The following is an 8,059-nucleotide window of genomic DNA, read 5'->3' on the forward strand; positions in this document are numbered from 1 at the left end:
GACGGGCCCGGACTGCCAGCCAGAGCCAGGGACTCCTAGACTAAGGAGTCTCCCCACTGGTCTGCCTCCACACACGGAGTCAGATTGGGCCTGAATAAAACTTTATTCCTCCTCCTCCTCTGACTGACTCTGCGACGTCTCTTCTGGGTGACGGCTGCCTTTGACGTCTCCCTCAAGTGGTAGAGGTGCACCTCGGTCCTGTCCTCGGTCTTTCCCAGTCGCACACCTGGAGCTCCGTTCCAGTAGGCGCTTGCCTCTGAAGATGCATGCAGCACGAGAAGCCCCCCTTCCCGGAGCGTCAGCTGCCGTGCCTGCTGAGTTTACCATCACCAGCCACCAACGCGATCCGCCAGGTTTTTCTGGCCGTCGAGGTGAGGATGTCGACGACTGGCTGGATAACTATAATCGGGTCAGCAGCTTTAATCGGTGGGATGACGCATTCAAGCTCCGAACCGTTTCCTTCTCCCTGCACGAGGCGGCCAAGACGTGGTTCCGTAACAACGAACACACTATCACAGACTGAACCGGCTTTAATCAGGAGCTACGAAAAATTTTCGGCACGCGGTCCATTCGCGCAGAAGTAGCCAGACAAAAGCTTGCCTCACGCAGTCAATGCCCTCATGAGACATTCGCCTGATACATTGAGGACGTCGTCGCTCTTTGTCGCCAAGTGGATGAAACCATGCCAGAGGCTGACCAGGTGCGTCATATATTGAAAGGTATCGCTCCGTTTAAACGCCTTTAAAGGAGCCATGAAGAGAAAACAAAAGTTTGTTTTATTCGAAAGATTAGGTGTTTCATAGTACCCCAAGCGCTTTCCCGGAAGCAAATGATGCTTTATTCACTGAGAAATAAGGCAATTTAAGCCAAAATTTTAAATCTCCCGCTAAAATTGAACATTCCGTTACGTGTACCATGGCGTCATAGAGCCGGTCCATGAAACAGATACTTAGTATGTCGACTCCATATAGCACCCACACGCGGGAGTCGATCGAGACGGCGGCCATTTTAAAAATACTAGTAAAACCTAGTGCACCCGCAGCCCTAGTCATGGAATCGCCTGATCCGGAGAACAAAACTGTCGCCGAGGAGCTCGGGCTTGCATTCAACAACCTCACACCACTAAAACGCTCAATGCTTCTAAGTGCACGAGCGGCAAGAGTTGTGGGATACGCGGTGGACGGGAAAGCGACCATTCCGCGATAGCCACAACAGACGAACGCCCAGCCGTCGGCACCGCTGCCTCGTCAGCCCCGTCGCGACGGACGAATATAGACTGGTACGTATGTGCCGTATTTTGATTACGGTCAATAATAGTTCAATTTCAGTAGCAGTATCACTTATGCCAGTTGGCCGGTGTCGTGTATGGAAAGCCGTTCGCGCGAGCTCTCTGCTTCGACCAGAAAGATACGAGCGTCAATGCGCGGTGTTTACGGCATTTTTTCCCCAAGGTCAGAGCGATTTGACGAAGTCGGCGACGAGCGCCAGCATGTCCTAGGAGTGAGCTAACGTAAGGGTCCCTGCCGTAATCACTTCCTCGGAAATGAAGCGAGCACACTCGTACTTCCTTTAGCTACAAAACGTAGCCACTTGCTTCGCCTAGGTTCGTCGTTGGGCAGCACATGAAAGGAGATCTCCTCACCGGCGGGGATGTCGCACTCCCTCGACGACTTGCCCGTACTACATGGGCATTTCAAAACGCAGCAACGCAGCAACGAAATTTCATTGTAAAGTACTCGAACAAACTGAAGTTTTCAGTGGTTGTAAACTGGAAACGAGCTCGTAACGACAGCAGCAAGCCAACACCATTCGAAACTTACGCGACGACTGGCACTATCTCGTCGCTTCTTGCTGTTCCTTACTCCCCTCGTTTCTATTTTTACCTTTGCTGGTTGGCGATATGACGGCCAACCTCCTGTGAAGGGATTACGATACGAAGCAAGGTCGCGGCTGTGCGTGCTGGAACGGTTCGTTGGCCCCGAAGAGCCTCGAACCCGAAAATTCGTCTGCGCGACGGCGAGATGTCGAGCTCGGCCGGTGCTAGTTTCGTAGGCATTGGCGCACACGCTTGCGTGTTTGTTCGGACCTTCAACCGTTTACTCCACCGTTCTTTGTCATAAAAAGAATGTGCAGTATGTTTCACGGGCATTTAGCTCGCTATGCAAACTGTGAGCCTTGCCTAACATGCGTTTGCTTTTGCCGGCCTCCGCCAATCGCAGAGCATTCCCAAGTGACATCACAGGTTTTGTTGCGGAAAATGAGCTGGTGGGTCGCATGGTCATTTCCTTTTTTCCTAATTATGTAGCTTATTTGAGCGAAGTTTGCGTTATAAGTGGTGTCGTTATGGTTCTAACGAGGCAATCTTTCGAATGAACCAAACTTGTGTTTTCTCTTCATGGCTCCTTTAACGCTCTGGCTGTGCAAAATCCTGCAAGCGTTAGCGATGTCCGCAAGACTTGTCAACGGCTGGACCAACTACAGTCTATTCGCCTTCGCCAGGAGGCTTGGGCCTCTCATCAATATGGGGACTCGAACCTGCGCAGTCTCATTCGCGCGATCATTCGCGACGAACTACACCACCACGACTAGCCTTGCTCGTCGCGTGACCATTGTCACACCAATGCGCCTGAGCTCCGAGATATTGTCAGAGAGGAGCTAACATCCATTACGGGATATACACCCGCACGTCCTCCTCTTGCCACCGTCTGCACGCAGTCCTACTCGCCCACGAGTCCTCCCCTGGCCACCGTCTACGCACCGTGCTACTCCGCGATTGCGCCCAAACCGCCCTTGCAGGTTGAGCCACCGTCGCCGAAGGCCCATGTGACAGCGATTGCCGCAGCACCTGCTTCTACGCATTATTACACCTCCATGCGACAGGGCCGTCAACGGTTTCCTGGAGATGGCCCAGTGTGCTACTATTGTGGAATCAGGGGCCACATTTCTCGTTTCTGTCGTCGACGTCAGCAAGACGAGCGAAGAGGCTACGCCCCGTTCGAACGTGACTATTCCCGGTTTCCCTACGGATATAGGCGTATCGAACACGTTTCCCCTCCGCGTCGCCCTTCTTCGCCTCCAGGGCCACTCGAGCCTCCGAGTCATCGTGCTGCACGCCGCCGCTCGCCTTCGCCGTACCGTCGTTCCTTGTCGCCCCTCCGTCCTGCCACCCACGCTACTAACACCCACCAGGAAAACTAGCTTCTGCAGTTTTTGGAGGGAAAACTGCACTAGTGCGAACAACGACAACTCCTCCAGAAAGACCCTCGAACACTGTCAGAGTCGAAGTAGAAGGTGTAAAGGTTGATGCACTTGTTGACACAGGAGCCAGTATTTCAGTCATGGATGGTAATTTTTGTTGGGAGCTACGCAAAGTGAAAACCCCGTACACTGGCCCCTCCCTATGTAATGCGAATCAAGGAGCAATCGAACCTACCGGTACTGTGCGTGTTTTTATAGATGGAATTCGGCATCACATACAGTGAGCGGTTTTGCAGCATTGCGCCCATCATCTCATTTTAGGGTGGGACTTCCTCTCGTCTGCATCCGCCGTAATCTCCTGTCACTACCCCGACATCGAACTGACGGAAACAGACGATTCAAGTGTTCCTGACGCGCCGCAGCAGCGCTTAGTGGCCAGCGCGGACCCCTGCTGTGAGAAAGTTATCTCCATTAGTTCGGATCAATTTTGTGATGGTGACGTCCTCATCGTTCCCACTCCTCGCTTTCTGGCCAAACGTCTGGTGATCGCAACGAGTCTCGTGCGATTTTCACACGGAGCTGCCGATATAATCGACATTAACACCAATCGTGAGCCCATGCTCCTACGTAAGCGCACTACAATTGCTAGTGTTGCTGACTCGGAGGCCACCTGTATTTTCCCGCTCTGTGCACTGTCATCCGCTGCTCATCTGAATTCCGGCTCTCCTGGCTGTGATCTAACCGCAACGATGGGTTCTCACCTCTCCCCGGCTGAGACCGAAGCGTTAATGGCGCTTCTGACCAAGCACAAATCTTTATTTGACGCTAACTGCACCAAACTCGGTCAGACGTCGGTGGCAACGCATCGCATCGAAACCGATGGGTCTCGCATTATTCACCGCCGTCCTTACCATGTGTCCTCCTCAGAAAGGAAAATTATCAGCGACAACGTCACCGATATGCTTCAGCGGAACATCATTCGGCCGTCAACCAGTCCGTGGTCGTCTCCGGTTGTTCTCGTTCAGAGTGCGATTTTGCGTTGATTATCGCGCACTGAACAAGATTACACGAAAAGATGTCTACCCGATGCCACGAATTGATGACGCACTGGATTGTTTACAAGGAGCGGAATATTTCTCAAGTTTTCATCTGCGCTCGGGGTATTGGCAGATCCCCATTCACGAGGCCGATAAAGAGAAGACCGCGTTCGCCACCCCCAACGGGCTGTATGAGTTTAATGTTTTGCCATTCGGGCTTTGCAAACGCCCCTGCAACATTCGAGCGGATGATCGATACAGTTCTTCGCGGTCTCAAATGGAAATCGTGCTTTTGTTATGATATCGTTGTCTTCGAGTTTCCGTGAGCACCTGAAGCGACTGGATGAAGTCCTCACCTGTCTTGCGAATGCGGGCCTGCAACTTAATACTAAGAAGTGCCGCTTTGCTCGTCGAAGCATTAAAGTTTAGGAACACGTCGTGAGCAAGGACGGAATTCGCCCAGACCCTGACAAGATTGCCGCTGTCGTCAACTTTCCACAGCCATTGCATTAAAAGAATCTGCGTAGCTTCCTGGGTCTGGCTTCATACTTCCGTCACTTTGTCCGAAATTTCGCTACCCTGGCTTCCCCCCTCAACAAGCTCATGCACTCAGGAACACCCTTTGTGTGGTCTGAAGAATGTGAAAACGCCTTTCAAGCGTTGAAGAAAGCCCTTACTTCCGGTCCAGTACTGTGCCACTTTGACGAGTCCCGATCGGTCCTTCTCCATACGGACGCCAGTGGACATGGCTTAGGTGCTGTTCTCTTGCAGACGGATGACCAACACAGAGAAAGGGTTGTTTCCTACGCCAGCCGCTCTCTCAGTCACGCCGAGAAAAATTACCTCATTACCGAGCAGGAGTGTCTCGCTCTTGTTTGGGCGGTTCAGAAATTCCGCCCATACCTCTACGGCCGTCACTTCACAGTGGTAACAGACCATCATGCTCTCTGCTGGTTGCAGTCACAGAAAAATCTGACCGGCCGCCTCGGCCGCTGGATAATTCCACTTCAAGAATACGACTTTACCGTAATTTACAAACCCGGCAAGAAGCACCTTGATGCAGATGCCCTTTCCCGATGTCCGCTAGATCCTCCTGACGTTCCTCCTTCGACTACCTCACGTAGCGCACTACGTACCATCGCTCTTGTCGTCGACATCCCAACTGACGACATCTCAAATTTGGCGACCCTTCAACAATCAGATTGTTACTGCCGTGGAATTATAGAGCAGCTCATCGGCTCCAAAACACTCGTGAACAGCCGCTATCGCCGTCAACTTCAACAATTTCGGCTTTTCGGCAGAGTGCTTCACCGTTCCATTCACCACCCCTCAGGGTACCGGTGGGTTCCTGTTGCGCCGCGCTCTCTCCGCCCAAAGATACTTCAAGCCTTGCACGATGATGCAACAGCTGGCCGTTTAGGTTTCCATAAGACATACGATCGTGTTAACAGCCGGTTTTTTTGGCCTGGTCTTGCCACTTGTGTCGCCCGCTACATTGCGTCGTGCGTCTCGTGCCAGCAGCGCAAGTGCCCGACGTCCGCTCCTGCCGGACTCCCACAGCCACTGCCTTGCCCGTCGGCACCGTTCGAAACTGTGGGAATCGACCTTTACGGCCCTTTACCTACCACGACTGCCGGATATCGCTGGGTGGTGACGGCCATTGACCACCACACAAGGTACGCGGAGACAGCTCCCCTTCGTTCCGGTTGTGCTGCTGAGGTAGCCGACTTCTTGCGCGCAATTATCTTGCGTCATGGTGCCCCTAGAGTCCTCTTGAGTGATCGCGGCCGGACTTTCCTGTCTAACATTGTTAAAGAAGTTCTTCGTTCTTCCAACACAGTGCACAAAACCACGTCAGCCGACCATCCGCAAACAAATGGACTAACCGAACGCTTCCACCGTACTCTATCCGATATGATTTCCATGTATATCCAGCCCGACCACACAAACTGGGACGCAATTCTTCCGTTTGTTACATTCGCTTACAACAGCGCTGTTCAGAAGGCCACTGGTTATTCGCCATTTTTCCTCGTTTTTGGCCGCCAACCATCTTTTCCTCTCGACACCACCTTCTTTTCTGCTCCCGTACCTACGTCAAGTCCGTTATCCGAGCAGTTTATCTCTCGTCTCGATCACTGCCCTCGCCTTGCTCGCTTGAACACGGAAGCCTGCAGCACGACCGCAAACTTCGCTATGACGCCACGCATCGTGCCGTACAGTTCCACCCTGGCGATAAGGTCCTCCTTTGAACGCCCATTCGCAAGCCCGGACTCTGCGAAAAATTCCTAAATAGATTTCTTGGCCCTTACACCATCCTGGAGGAAACCTCCCCGGTTAATTATCGGGTCGCGCCTTGTTCTCCCCCTACGGACCGCCGCTACAGGGGCACGGAGATCGTTCACGTATCTAGACTGAAACAGTTCACGCCTCCCACTTCGTGAAAGACTGCTCCCAGGTGGTCGCTTCCACGGAGGGGGGGAAAAGTGGAGCATTTGTGTGTAAGCTACGATAGTGCTCGCTTCAAGGACACATGGAAGGTGCCTGCTACTTCGTGTCCAATCCACCTTGCACTCCGTCTGCCTCTCAAGACCATTATCATCACCATGTTGCACCTCATCTGTTTCTCATACCCATCCACATCATCATTCCTCGGGATGGTATTCTCGGTTGCCTCTCGGAAAAAACGCGCCGTTCCGACTGACTCTGCGACGTCTCGACGTCTCTTCTGAGTGACGGCTGCCTTTGACGTCTCCCTCAAGATATATATATATATATATATATATATATATATATATATATATATAGGGTTTGTAAATGAGGGGCTCGTTAGAAAATACAGGAAGAAATTCCGGCAGTCTACAATGCCAAAGAAGGCATAGGGGAATGGTTAGAACCATTCCCCTATGCCTTCTTTGGCATTGTAGACTGCCGGAATTTCTTCCTGTATATATATATATATATATATATATATATATATATATATATATATATATATATATATCAAGGTTGCAGTCGTCACTGCCAGTGCTATTCGGCTTTTTTCGAAATATTTAATAGGGACGAATGACGTGTGCTTGTCACGTTTCTTTGATTCATTGATAAATAAGCGAAAATATAAGTCGAGAAAAAATCCGCCGTTTTTCCGGGAGCGGGACGGGAGCGTTTTTCCGCTTCCGGAAAAACGGCGGATTTTTTCTCGACTTATATTTTCGCTTATTTATCAATGAATCAAAGAAACGTGACAAGCACACGTCATTCGGCCCTATTAAATATTTCGAAAAAAGCCGAATAGCACTGGCAATGACGACTGCAACCTTGATATGTATCTTTACCGAGTCCCTCGTCCCGTATCTCTCTCTCTCTCTCTCTCTCTCTCTCTATATATATATATATATATATATATATATATATATATATATATATATATATATATATATATATATATATATATATATATATATATATATATATATATTATATATATATATATATATATATATATATATATATATATATATATATATATATATATATATATATATATATATATATGTCTGCAAGCAACAAGACCCACAAAGAGCGCAACAAAAAAGGTAAGTAGAGACAGAGACACACGAGAAAAACATTAAAAAATAAAAGTTTACTGACGTTTCAGGAAGAGGACTTCAACGAAAGGAAGGACTCTGAAAAAAGGAAGTCCGCTTCCCGAAACCCTGAAACGTCAACAAACTTTATTTTTTGATGTTTTCCTCGTCTCTACTTAACTTTACTTTATATATATATATATATATATATATATATATATATATATATATATATATATA

This window comes from Haemaphysalis longicornis, unplaced genomic scaffold, assembly GCF_048455015.1.
Source record: "Haemaphysalis longicornis isolate Haplotype H1 unplaced genomic scaffold, Haemaphysalis longicornis Haplotype H1 scaffold_1, whole genome shotgun sequence".
In the NCBI taxonomy this organism is placed as follows: Eukaryota; Metazoa; Arthropoda; class Arachnida; order Ixodida; family Ixodidae; genus Haemaphysalis; species Haemaphysalis longicornis.